Source organism: Loxodonta africana, chromosome 26, assembly GCF_030014295.1.
Source record: "Loxodonta africana isolate mLoxAfr1 chromosome 26, mLoxAfr1.hap2, whole genome shotgun sequence".
Classification (NCBI taxonomy): domain Eukaryota; kingdom Metazoa; phylum Chordata; class Mammalia; order Proboscidea; family Elephantidae; genus Loxodonta; species Loxodonta africana.
Genome location: NC_087367.1, coordinates 35,066,820 through 35,080,861, shown reverse-complemented (window position 1 = coordinate 35,080,861; position 14,042 = coordinate 35,066,820). Strand labels below are relative to the sequence as shown.

The 14,042-nt window shown below is 38.7% G+C and overlaps 1 protein-coding gene across 1 annotated transcript in view; it reads right to left on the bottom strand.

Moving 5' to 3' along the window:
- The window catches only part of NLRC4 (NLR family CARD domain containing 4), a 158,047-nt gene that overhangs the window by 112,714 nt on the left and 31,291 nt on the right, over nt 1–14,042 (bottom strand).

The window sequence follows — 14,042 nt, the reverse complement described above, 5'->3', positions numbered from 1 at the left end:
TACTCAAACAAATTAAAAAACCTAGAAGAAATGGATGAATTCCCAGAAACACACTACCTACCTATACTAACACAAACAGAAGTAGAACAACTAAATAGACCCGTAACAAAAGAAGAGATTGAAATTTTCTACCAAACATTCAGAGTAGAATTAACACCACTACTACTAAAGGTATTTCAGAGGATAGAAAAGGATGGAATACTACCAAACTCATTCTATGAAGCCACCATATCCCCGATACCAAAACCAGGTAACGACACCACAAGAAAAGAAAATTACAGACCTATACCCCTCATGAATATAGATGCAAAGATCCTCAACATAATTCTAGCCAATAGAATTCAAAAACATATCAAAAAATAATTCACCATGACCAAGTGGGATTCATACCAGGTATGCAGGGATGGTTCAACATTAGAAAAACAATTAATGTAATCCACCACATAAATAAAACAAAAGACAAGAATCACGTAATTTTATCAGTTGATGCAGAAAAGGCATTTGACAAAGTTCAACACCCATTCATGATAAAAACTCAGCAAAATAGGAATAGAAGGGAAATTTCTCAACATAATAAAGGGCATCTATACAGAGCCAACGGGGAACATCACCCTAAATGGAGAGAGTCTGAAAGCATTCCCACTGATATCAGGAACCAGAAAAAGATGCCCTTTATCACCACTCTTATTCAACATTGTGCTGGAAGTCCTAGCCAGAGCAATTAGGCAAGATAAAGAAATAAAGTGCATCCAGATTGGCAAGAAAGAAGTAAAAGTATCTCTATTTGCAGATGACATGATCTTATACACAGAAAACCCTAAGGAATCCTCCAGAAAACTACTGAAACTAGTAGAAGAGTTCAGCAATGTATCGGGATACAAGATAAACATACAAAAATCAATTGGAGTCCTCTACACCAACAAAAAGAACATTAAAGAGGAAATCACCAAATCAATGCCATTTACATTAGCCCCAAGAAGATAAAATACTTAGGAATAAATCTTACCAGAGATGTAAAAGACTTATACAAAGAAAACTACACTACACTTCTGCAAGAAACCAAAAGAGACTTACGTAAGTGGAAGAACATACCTTGCTCATGGATAGGAAGTCTTAACATTATAAAATGTCTATTCTACCAAAAGCGATCTATACATTTAATGCAATTCCCATCCAAATCCCAAGGACATTCTTTAATGAGATGAAGAAACAAATCACCAATTTCATATGGAAGGGAAAGAGGCCCTGGATAAATAAGGCATTACTGAAAAAGAGGAAGAAATTGGGAGGCCTTACTTGACCTGATCTTAGAACCTAATACACCACCACAGTAGTCCAAACAGCCTGGTAAGGGTACAACAACAGACACATAGACCAATGGAACAGAATTGAGAATCCAGACATAAATCCATCCACATATGAGCAGTTGATATTTGACAAAGGCCCCAAAACAGTTAAATGGGGAAAAGACAGTCTTTTTAACAAATGGTGCTGGCATAACTGGATATCCATCTGCAAAAAAATGAAACAAGACCCATACCTCACTCCATACACAAAAACTAACTCAAAATGGATCAAAGACCTAAATATAAAATCTAAAACAATAAAGATCATGGAAGAAAAAATAGGCACAACGTTAGGAGCCTTAATACATGGCATAAACAGTATACAAAACATTATAAAGAATGTAGAAGAAAAACTAGATAAATGGGAGCTCTTAAAAATCAAGCACCTATGCTCATCCAAAGACTTCACCAAAAGAGTAAAAAGACTACCTACAGACTGGGAAACAGTTTTTAGCTATGACGTTTCTGATCAGTGCCTGATCTCTAAAATCTACATGATACTGCAAAAACTCAACTGCAGGAAGACAAATAACCCAATTAAAAAATGGGCAAAAGATATGAATAGACACTTCACTAAAGAAGAACATTCAGGTAGCTAACAGATATATGAGGAAACGTTCATGATCATTAACCATTAGAGAAATGCAGATCAAAACTACAATGAGATTTCATCTCATTCCAACAAGGCTGGCATTAATCCAAAAAACACAAAATAATAAATGTTGGAGAGGCTGTGGAGAGATTGGAACACTTATACACTGCTGGTGGGAATGTAAACTGGTAAAAACCACTTTGGAAATCGATTTGGCACTTCCTTAAAAAGCTAGAAATAGAATTACCATAGATCCAGCAATCCCACTCCTTGGAATATATCCTAGAGAAATAAGAGCCTTTACACAAACAGATATATGCACACCCATGTTTATTGCAGCACTGTTTACAATAGCAAAAAGATGGAAGCAACCAAGGTGCCCATCAATTAATGAATGGATAAATAAATTATGGTATATTCACACAATGGAATACTACGCATCGATAAAGAACAGTGAGGAATCTGTGAAACATTTCGTAACATGGGGGAACCTGGAAGGCATTATGCTGAGTGAAATTAGTCAGTTGCAAAAGGACAAATATTGTATAAGACCACTATTATAAAAACTTGAGAAATAGTTTAAACTGAGAAGAAAACATTCTTTTGTGGTTACGAGAGGGGGGAGGGAGGGAGGGTGGGAGAGGTTCATTCACTAATTAGATAGTAGATAAGAACTACTTTAGGTGAAGGGAAAGACAACACACAATGCAGGGGAGGTCAGCACAATTGGACTAAACCAAAAACAAAGAAGTTTCCTGAATAAATTGAATCCTTCGAAAGCCAGCTTTGCAGGGGCAGGCATCTGGGGACCGTGGTTTCAGGGGACATCTAATTCAACTGGCATAATAAAATCTATTAAGAAAACATTCTGCATCCCACTTTGAAGAGTGGCATCTGGGGTCTTAAATGCTAGCAAGCAGCCATCTAAGATGCATCAATGAGTCTCAACCCACCTGGATCAAAGGAGAATAAAGAACACCAAGGACACAAGGCGATTACGAGCCCAAGAGATAGAAAGGGCCACATGAACCAGGGACTACATCATCCTGAGACCAGAAGAACTATATGGTGCCTGGCTACAACCAGTGGCTGCCCTGACAGGGAACACAACAGAGAACCCCTGAGGAAGCAGAAAAGCAGTGGGATGCAGACCCCAAATTCTCATAAGACCAGACTTAATGGTCTGACTGAGACTGGAAGGACCCCGATGGTCCTGGCCCCCAGACCTTCTGTTGCCCCAGGACAGGAACCATTCCCGAAGCGAACTCTTCAGACAGGGATTGGAGTGGACAATGGGTTGGAGAGCGATGCTGGTGAGGAGTGAGCTTCTTGGATCAGGTGGACACTTGAGACTATGTTAGCATCTACTGCCTGGAGAGGAGATAAGAGGGTGGAGGGGGTTAGAAGCTGGCAAAATGGACACGAAAAGAGAGAGTGGAGGGAGAGAGCAGACTGTCTCACAGGGGGAGAGTAATTGGGAGTGTGAAGCAAGGTGTATATGGGTTTTTGTGTGAGAGACTGACTTGATTTGTAAACTTTGACGTAAAGCACAATGAAAATTACTTTCGAAAATGTCTATTCTACCAAAAGTGATTTCTACATTTAATGCAGTTCCCATCCAAATCCCAAGAACATTCATTAATGAGATGGAGAAACAAATCACCAACTTCATATGGAAGGGAAAGATAATAAATAAGGCATTACTGAAAAGGAAGAACAAAGTGGGAGGCCTTACTTTACCTGATTTTAGAAGCTATTATACCGCCACAGTAGTCAAAACAGCCTGGTACTGGTATAACAACAGATACATGGACCGATGGTACAGAATTGAGAATCCAGACATAAATTCATCCACATATGAGCAGTTGATATTTGACAAAGGCCCCAAAACAGCTAAGTGAGGGAAGGAGAGTCTTTTTAACAAATGGTGCTGGCATAACTGGATACCCATCTGCAAAAAAATGAAACAAGACCCATACCACACTCCATGCACAAAAACGAGCTGAAAATGGATCAAAGACCTAAATATAAAATCTAAAACTATAAAGAATATTGAAGAAAAAATAGGGACAACCTTAGAAGCCCTAATACATGGCATAAGGAGTATACAAAACAATATAGAGAATGTAGAGGAAAAACTAGATAACTGGGAGCTCCTAAAAGTCAAACACCTATGCTCATCCAAAGACTTCACAAAAATATTAAAAAGACTACCTATAAAAAAAAAACCCAAAAACTACCTATAGACTGGGAAAAAGTTTTCAGCTATGCATTTCTGATCAGCGCCTGATCTCTAAAATCTACATGATACTGCAAAAACTCAACTACAAAAAGACAAATAACCTAATTAAAAAATGGGCAAAAGATATGAACAGACACTTCACTAAAGAAGACATTAAGGTAGCTAACAGATACATGAGGAAATGTTCACGATCATTAGCCATTAGAGAAATGCAGATCAAAACTACAATGAGATTTCATCTCACTCCAACAAGGGTGTCATTAATCCAGAAAAGACAAAATAATACATGTTGGAGAGGCTGTGGAGAGATTGGAACACTTATACACTGCTGGTGAGAATGTAAAATGCTGCAACCAATTTGGAAATCGATTTGGCGCTTCCTTAAAAAGCTAGAAATAGAACTACTATATGATCCAGCAATCCCACTCCTTGGAATATAACCTAGAGAAATAAGAGCCTTTACACAAACAGATATATGCACACCCATGTTCATTGCAGCACTGTTTACAATAGCAAAAAGATGGAAGCAACCAAGGTGCCCATCAATGAATGAATGGATAAATAAATTATGGTATATACACGCAATGGAATACTACGCATCGATAGACAACAGTGAGGAATCTGTGAAGCATTTCCTAACGTGAGGAACCTGGAAGGCATTATGTTGAGTGATATTAGTTAGTTGCAAAAGGACAAATATTGTATAAGATCACTATTATAAGAACTTGAGAAATAGTTTAAACTGAGAAGAAAACATTGTTTTGTAGTTACGAGATGGTGGAGGGAGTGAGGGTGGGAGAGGGGTATTCACTAATTAGACAGTAGATAAGAACTACTTTAGGTGAAGGGAAAGACAGCACACAATACAGGGAGGTCAGCACAATTGGACTAATCCAAAAGTGACGTTTCCTGAATAAACTGAATGCTTTGGAGGCCAGTGTAGCAGGGGCAGGGGTTTGGGGACCATGGTTTCAGGGCACACCTAAGTCAATTAGTTTTATAAAATCTATTAAGAAAACATTTTACATCCCACTTTGAAGAGTGGTGTCTAGGGTATTAAACGCTAGCAAGCAGCCATCTAAAATGCATCAATGAGTCTCAACCCACCTGGATCAAAGCAGAATGAAGAACACCAAGGACACAAGGTGATTACGAGCCCAAGAGACAGAAAGGGCACATGAACCAGAGACCAGAAGAACTAGATGGTACCCGGCTACAACTGATGACTGCCGAGACAGGGAACACAGCAGAGAACCCCTGAGGGAGCAGGAGAGCAGTGGGATGCAGACCCCAAATTCTCATAAATAGACCAGACTTAATGGTTTGACTAAGACTAGAAAGACCCAGTGGTCATGGCCCCCAGAGCTTCTGTTGGCCCAGGACAGGAACCATTCCCAAAGCCAACTCTTCAGACAGGGATTGGAGTGGACAATGGAGTATAGAGGGATGCTGGTGAGGATGAGCTTCTTGGATCAGGTGGACACTTGAGACTATGTTGGCATCTACTGCCTGGAGGGGAGATGAGAGGGTGGAGGGGGTTAGAAGCTGGCAAAATGGACATGAAAAGAGAGAGTGGAGGGAGAGAGCGGGCTGTCTCATTAGGGAGAGAGTAATTGGGAGTGTGTAGGAAGGTGTATATAAATTTTTGTGTTAGAGACTGACTTGATTTGTAAACTTTTACTTAAAGCACAATAAAAATTATAAAAAAAAACAAAGTGTTGAATAAGAAACTAATTTGCTCTGTAAACTTTCACCTAAAGAACAATTTTAAAAAGTGCTAAATCTCATCGTCTAAATCACCTAAATCAGATATGTGTGAGACTCTGAGTAAAGGCAGTCCCCAGATTACAAATGAGCTCCATTCCTAAAGCTGTCCTTAAGTTCAATTTGTATATAAGTTGGAACAGTTAGGTATTGTTTGTATCTCATGTCAGTCAAATGTTCTAGTATATTGTATATAGTGTACTTTTCTATGAATAAAAACATTAAAGAAACACTTCCAGATATGTTAAAACATCTTTAACATTATAATACAGTAATAATAATGATGTTTTAATGCACATTGTAATGCCCCACCCGCTGCTGTTGAGTCAATTCCAACTCATAGCGACCCTATAGAACAGAGTAGAGTTGCCCCATAAAGTTTCCAAGGAGTGCCTTGTGGATTTGGTTAGTAGCCATAGCACTTATCTACTATGCTACCAGGGTTTCTACGTTGCAATGTAGTGTCCGTTTATCATTACAAACCATTGTATGGACCTAGAATTTTTAACATAACAAGTCTTTACAGGGACTGGTTCTTAACTATCTGTTGTACGTAAGTTAGATGTTCATAACCCAGGGACTGATCCATCCTTAGGCAAAATTCTTTTCCATCTGTGAACCTGTGAAACTAGAAAACACGTTTTTTGTTTCTAGAATACAGTGGTGTAACAGGCATAGGAAAACAATTATAGACATTCATATTCCAAAAGGGAGTTAATAAAGCAATCACCAGTCTCATAAAAATTCTACAACCAGCAGGACAAATTTCTTTGGGTTTTAAGGCCTGAGAATAATCTTTTGTGGCTTGAGGTACTGTCCTCTGGGACCAAGTCTCTGCCCTCAGAGTGATCCTTTCTTTTTCTTGAATGATTACACATATTCACAGCTGTGTAGTTTTATAAGCCTTTTTCCTGCCTATAAAATTTTGGGATTCTGGTAATCTTTCATTTTGTCTAGTCTCTAACCCTTTCAGTACTAACTGGCAGTGTTTCTGCTGGTATAACATTATCAAAAATCTTGTGACTTTCTGTGTATGTCACAGGGATTCACACCATTAGATAAGAGGTTGCTCCTCAGATCTTTCCTAGATAAGACCATCTCTATTCCTGGCTTCTACCGATATGATTGAACAGATCCATGAGTCACGTGTCTAATCTTTTCAGCAAAGGGTTGTACAACCACAACCTTGGCCTTCTCTCTAGAGCACATTTCCATATAGTAAATCGCCTGAATTTAGCATCTGTTACTGTATGGATAGGTTTCTTTTTGATCAACAGTTCCATCTTCAATTTATTCCTTTCCACTTGTATTTTGCTATATGAAGCAAGATGAAACCAGGCCACATCTTTCACATTTTGCTTGGAAATAACCTCATAAATACCCAGGTTTATCACTTATTTACAAGTTCTAGAGATTAGGATGTGGACATATTGGGGGTAGGAGTGCTATTCTTCCTACCTAGCCAAGTTTTCTGAAACCATGTAATAAAAGATTGCCTTTCCTCCTTTTTCCAATAGCACAGTCTTCATTTCCTTTTGTCTTCACTAGAAGTGTTTTTACTCTTCATATTTCTACCAATAGACTCTTCAAGGCAATCTAGGCTTTTTCTGTCATGCACCCCCAAATTCTTCCAACCTGTACCCATTACCCAATTCCAAAGCCATTTCCACATTTGTAGGTATTTATTAAAGAAGCAACCCACATCCTTGTACCAAAACATGTAGTCATGACCTGTGGCTGCTATTACAAAATTACCACAAATTTGGTAGATTAGAAAAAACAGAAAATTCTCTCACAGATCTGGAGGCAGAAAATCAGAAATCAAGGTGTTGGCAGGGTGGCACTCTCTCTGGAGGGTCTAGAGAGGAAAATCCATTCCTTGCCTTTGGTGGCATTCCTTGGCTTGTAACTGCACCACTGCAATCTCTACGTCGATCTTTACATCTCCTTTTCTTTTTGTGTATTTAATCTCCCTCTGCTTCTCTCTTATAAGGATATTTATGATGACATTTAGGGCTCACTTGGGTAATCCAGAATAAATTCATCCTCTCAAGATCCTTAACTTAATCACATCTTTTGCTATATAACACTCTTTTGCAATATAAGATAATATTCACAGGTTCTGGGAAATTAGGAAATTAATATATCTTTTGAGTTCATTTTTTCAGCCTACCACATGCATGGATTATTTCTTCACTTTTGAGGTCTTCTTTAATTTCTTTCGGCAATGTTTTTTAGTTTGCAGTCACAGATTCTGCACATACTTTGCTAAATTTATTTCATTTTTTGGATGCTATTATTTTTTTTTATTATAAACAGTATTTTTAAATTCAGTTTCCAATTGTTTGTGGATGGTGTACAGTAGTATAACTGGTTTTTGTATACTGACCTGGTATCCTGTGAGCTTGCTAAGTTTATTATTTTTAGTAGTGTTATTATAAATCCCTTAGGCTTGTCTATAAACATGATGTCATCTGCAAATAAAGACAGTTTTACTCATTCCTTTCTAATCCTTTTATTTCTTCATATTGTCTCATTGAACTAATTAGGACCTCTAGTAAAAAATGCTGAGTAAAGTAGTAAAAGAGGAAATTCTTTCATTGTGTCTGATCGTGTAGAAAAAGCATTCAGTCCTTCACTTTTAAGCAAATTTTTCTTAGAGACTGTATTAGTTTTTATTGCTGCCATAACAAATTACCATAAACTTGGTGGCTTAAATAATACAAATTTATTACCTTGCAGTTCTGTACATTAAAAGCCTGACTTGGGTGTTGCTGGACTGAAATCAAAGGGTCAGCAGGGCAGCATTCCTTACCCTTTTCCAGCTTCTAAAGGCCATCCACATTTGTTGGTTGATGTTTCCCTTCATCTATCTTCAAAGCAAGCTATATTACACCTCTTTGTGCCTTTCTTCCAAAGTCACACTTTCCTCTTCCCCTTTTAAGGACATTTGTGATTACGTTGTACTCATCTGAATAATTCAGGATAATCTCCCTATTTCAAGGTCATCTGATTAGCAACTTAATCCTACCTGAAATCTTAATTCCTCATTTGCCATATAACATAATATATTTACAGTTTCTAGAGATTAGGATGTGGACATATTGTGGGGAGGAATGTTATTCTTGCTACCACAGACACCCTTCTTTGGGATGAGAAAGTTCCCTTCTGTTCCTAGTTTGCCGTGTGTTTTTAACATTACATATGCTGAGTGTTTACTATGTGGCAACCACTCTACTAAGTACTTTAAGACACGTCATTTAATCCTCACTTGTGACATGATTATAATCACCACTTTACAAAGGAGGAACTGGGGTTTAGAGAAAATAAGTAACTTGCCCAGAGTAATACAACTAATGAGTCACAGAAGTAAGATTCGAACAGAATTATGTTAAAAGAAAGCTCAAACTTTTAGTAGCCCTTTCAAGACCCACTTATTTTCTCCTTCGAATTTTTTGTTGATACTATGTGTTTTCACTAATGAAGGCATGCTGATTAAAGGACCAATTCAGAATTTCTGTTATGAGTTAAGAATTTTTTTACCCATTATCTGGGATCCAGTGTTTCCCAGGGAACCCTGAACAACGTAAACCTTGCCAATACGAGTCAATGATAAAACCTTTTTTTTTTAGTGTTTTTAATTTTATTTCCTGAAAATTTGCTAAACATGAGATGAAACATGAAGGGACCTGGCAATGACTGTACGTACATTTTATTCTAGTCTCCTTCTTCTTTTAATTTTTTTTCAGGAAACTTTTCAAAACATTGTACAATGCGTTCTTCCTTACTGCAAAAGCAGCACTCACAGCACAAATAAATAAAACTAAAGGAGTTTGAATCTCAGGAAAATTATCACTACTGTGTATTCTTCATCATAACAAAAGCAGTACTAACAGCTAAGAAGCAGAAACAGCTTCCCTGGAATACTGCAGAACTCCTTGCAGCAGTGCATTCCACCTGCTACACGTGGAAACAACGATTGGGCCCTAAGATTGAATGCAGGGTAAGAATAAATTAAACTTTTAGGCATTCCAATCTTTTGAAAAGTACCACTGCAGTGCATTATTCCTTATTACAAAGGCATTATTTACTGTTCAGAATCTAGAAAATGAGGGAGCAAAGGAGAAAACGGCCACTATGACTGAAGGAAGAGAGGCAATAGCTTATTCTCATTGTAAGTACATTCTCACAAGAACATAGCAAGTGGGAAAAATAGTGAGGAGGCTTATGTCGTAGAAGACAATGCTCAATCTACACAAAAATGAGACTCCAGCTCAGGGTTCTTGAGTTTCATCCATTTCAAAAGGCTCCCTGCTTGAGGCTAACTGCATTAAAATCAGGCTACCTCCTTTCCAAAGAACTCCAGAGGAAAAAAGTGACTGGAATACTGTATGCCCTACAGGTCTTGAAAAGGGTTGTTGCTGTTAGGTACGATAAGTTGGTTTTGATTCATAGTGACCCTATGTACAATAGAATGAGACACTGCCCAGTCCTGTGCCATCCTCACAATCATTGCTAGGTTTGAGCCCATTATTGCAGCTACTGTGTCAGTCCATCTCATTAAGGGTCTTCTTTTTTAATGACCCTCTACGTTATCAGATATGATGACTTTTCCAGTGACAGGTCCCTCCTCATAAAATGTTCAAAGGACGTGAGAAGAAGTCTCACCATCCTGGCTTCCAGGGAGCACTTGCTGTACTTCTTCCAAGACAGATGTGTTCGTTCTTCTGGCAGTCCATGGTATAGTCAACATTCTTTGCCAACACCATAATTCAAAGGCATCAATTCTTGTTCAGTTTTTCTTATTCATTGCCCAGCTTTCACATGCATAGAGGTGATTGAAAGTACCATGGCTTAAGTCAGGCGCACCTTAGTTCTCAAAGTGACGTCTTTGCTTTTAAACACTCTAAACAGGTCTTTTGCAGCATATTTGCTCAATACAAATACATCATTTGATTTCTCAACTGCTGCTTCCATGGGGGTTGCTTGTGGATCCAAGTAAAATGAAATCGTTTACAACTTCAATATTTTCTGTTTACTATGATGTTGCTTATCGGTCCAGTTGTGAGGATTTTTGTTTTCTTTGTGTCGAGGTATAATCCATACTGAAGGCTATAGTCTTTAATTTTCTTCAGTAAGAACTTCAAGTCCCCTTCACATTCAGCAAGCAAGGTTGTATAATCTGCATATCCAAGTTTCTTAATGAGCCTTTCTCCAATCCTGATGCCACCTTCTCGTAAAAAGACCAGACTTAATGGTCTGAGACTAGAAGCAACACAGTGATCATGGTCCCCAGACTTCCTGTAGGCCCAAAACAGGAACCATTCCCGAAGCCAACTCTTCAGACAGGGATTGGACTGGACAATGGGATAGAAAATGATACTGCTGAACAATGAGCTTCTTGCATCAAGCAGGCACATGAGACTATGTTGGCATCTCCTGTCTGGATGGGAAATGAGAGGGCAGAGGGGGTCAGAAGCTGGCCAAATAGACACTGAAAGAGAGAGTGGAGGGAAGGAGTGTGCTATCTCATTAGGGGGAGAGCAATTAGGAGTATATAGCAAAGTGTATATAAATTTTTGTGTGAGAGACTGACTTGATTTGTAAACTTTCACTTAAAGCACAGTTTAAAAAAAAAAAAAAAGACCGGACTAGCTGGCCTAACAGAGACTAGAGAAACCTTAAGAGTATGGACCCCGGACACTCTTTCAGCCCAGTGATGAGGTCACTCCTGAGGTTCACCTTTCAGGCCAATGGAAAAAAACAAGACTAGAGGGGTTCACCAGCTCTGGGGCAGGGACTGGAAGGCAGGAGGGAAGAGGAAAGCTGGTAATAGGGAACCCAGTGTTGAAAAGGGAGAGTGTCGACATGTCGTGGGGTTGTTAATCAATGTAATAGAACAACATGTGTGCTAACCGTTTGATAAGAAACTAGTTTGTTCTGTAAACCTTCATCTGACGTACAATAAAAAAAAAGGAAAAAAAAAGAGAGTTTGCCTCAAGACACAATCCAATCTCATAGATTGAGATCTGCTTCACTAACACAACCAGAGCCTCTGCTATTAACATCATAAAGGCAGGATTTACAACACGTAGGAAAATCACACAATACTGGGAACCATGGCACAGACAAATTGATAAATTTTGGGGGAGACATAATTCAATCCATGACAGATAATAACAAAAACTAAACCTGCTGCCATCGAGTCAATTCCGACACAACAACCCTATAGGACTGAGTAGAACTGCCCCACAGGGTTTCCAAGACAATAAATCTTTTTCTTTTTTTGGCTTTAACAAACAGAAATTTATTTTCTCACAGTTTAGGAAGCTAGAAGTACAAATTCTGGCTCTAAGGGAAGGCTTTCTCTGTCAGCTCTGAAGCAAGGTGCTTCTGAGATTCTGATCCTAGGGAATCTTCATGTGGCTTGGCATCTCTCTTCCCCCATCTCTGCTAGCTCGATTGCTTGTTTAACCTCCTTTTTTTTCCCCAGGGTTTTTGTGTGTGTTTTATGATGTGTGTTTAATCTCCTTTTTATGTGTGTGTTTATTTTTAATTTACGTGTGTGTTTAATCTTTTGGGGAGGGTGTGTGTGTGCTATGTGTTGGAATCAATTCGATGGCATCAGGTTACAGGTGTGTGTTTTAGGTGAAAGTTTACAGCACAACTTAGTTTCTCTTTCAAAAAACTATACACAAATTGTTTTGTGACATTGGTTGCAATCCCCAAAATATGTCAGCACTCTCTCTTTACACTCCAGGTTCCTCATGTCCATCTGTTCAGGTTTCCAGTCCCTTCCTGCCTTCTTGTCTTTACTTTTGGGTAGGAATTGCCCTCTTGGTTTTTTATACTTGATTGATCTAAGAAGCACGTTCCTCACATGTGTTACTGTTTGTTGTATAGGCCTGTGTAATCTTTAGCTGAAAGGTGGACTTAGGGAGTGGCTTCAGTTCTCAGCCGTATGTCCAGGGGCCATAATCTCCAGGGTTCCTCCAGTCTCAGTCAAACCAGTAAGCCTGGTCTTTTTCCATGAATTTGAATTCTGCTCCACATTTTTCTCCTACTCTGTTCAGAGTCCTCCATTGTGATCCCTGTCAGAGTGGTCGGTGGAGGTAGATGGGCACCATTTAGTTCTTCTGGGCTCAGGCTGGTGGGGGCAGTGGTTCATGTATTTCCCTTTTGTCTTTGGTTTTCGTCATTCTGCTTTGCTCTGAATGTGATGGAACCAATAGATATATTTTAGATAGCGACACACAAGCTTTTAAGACCCCAGACACTACTCATTAAAATAGGATGTAGAATGTTTTCTTTATGAACTACGTATGTTATGCCAATTGACTTAGAAGTCCCCCAGGACCGTGGTCCCTGGCCCTCAGCCCCAGTACCCAGTTCCTCAGTGTGTTTGGATGTGTCTAGGAAGCTTCCATGGATTTACCCTGGTCTAGTTGTGCTGACTTTCCCTATATTGTGTGTAGCCTTTCCTTTCATCAAAGCTAACACTTCTCTATTACCTAGTTAGTGAATTTCCCCTGCATACACCTCCCCTCCCTCATAACTATCAAAGATTTTTCTTCTGTGTGTAAACCTTTTCTCAAGTTTTTATAACAGTGATCTCATACAGTATTTGTCCTTTTGTGATTGATTTATTTCGTTCAACGCAATGCTCTCCAGATTCATCCATGTTGTGAGATGTTTCACAGATATATCATTGTTCTTTACGTTGCATAGTATTCCATTGTGTGTATGTACCATAATGTGTTTATCCATTCATCTATTGATGGGTATTTAAATTTTTTCCATCTTTTTGGTGTTGTGAATAATGCTGCAGTGAACATGGTTGTGCGTATGTCTATTCGTGTGATGGCTCTTATTTCTCTAGGATGTATTCCTAGGAGTGGGATTTCTGGATCATATGGTATTCCTATTTTCCAGTTTTTAAAGGAGGTGCCATACCATTTTCCATAGTGGTTGTTGTTTAATCTCTTTTATATCTCAAAAAAGATTGACTCACATTATGACCTACACTAATCCTGCCTAAATAACATAACAAAGACAACTCATTCCAAAATGGAATTATGACCACAGGCATTTGCTGTTG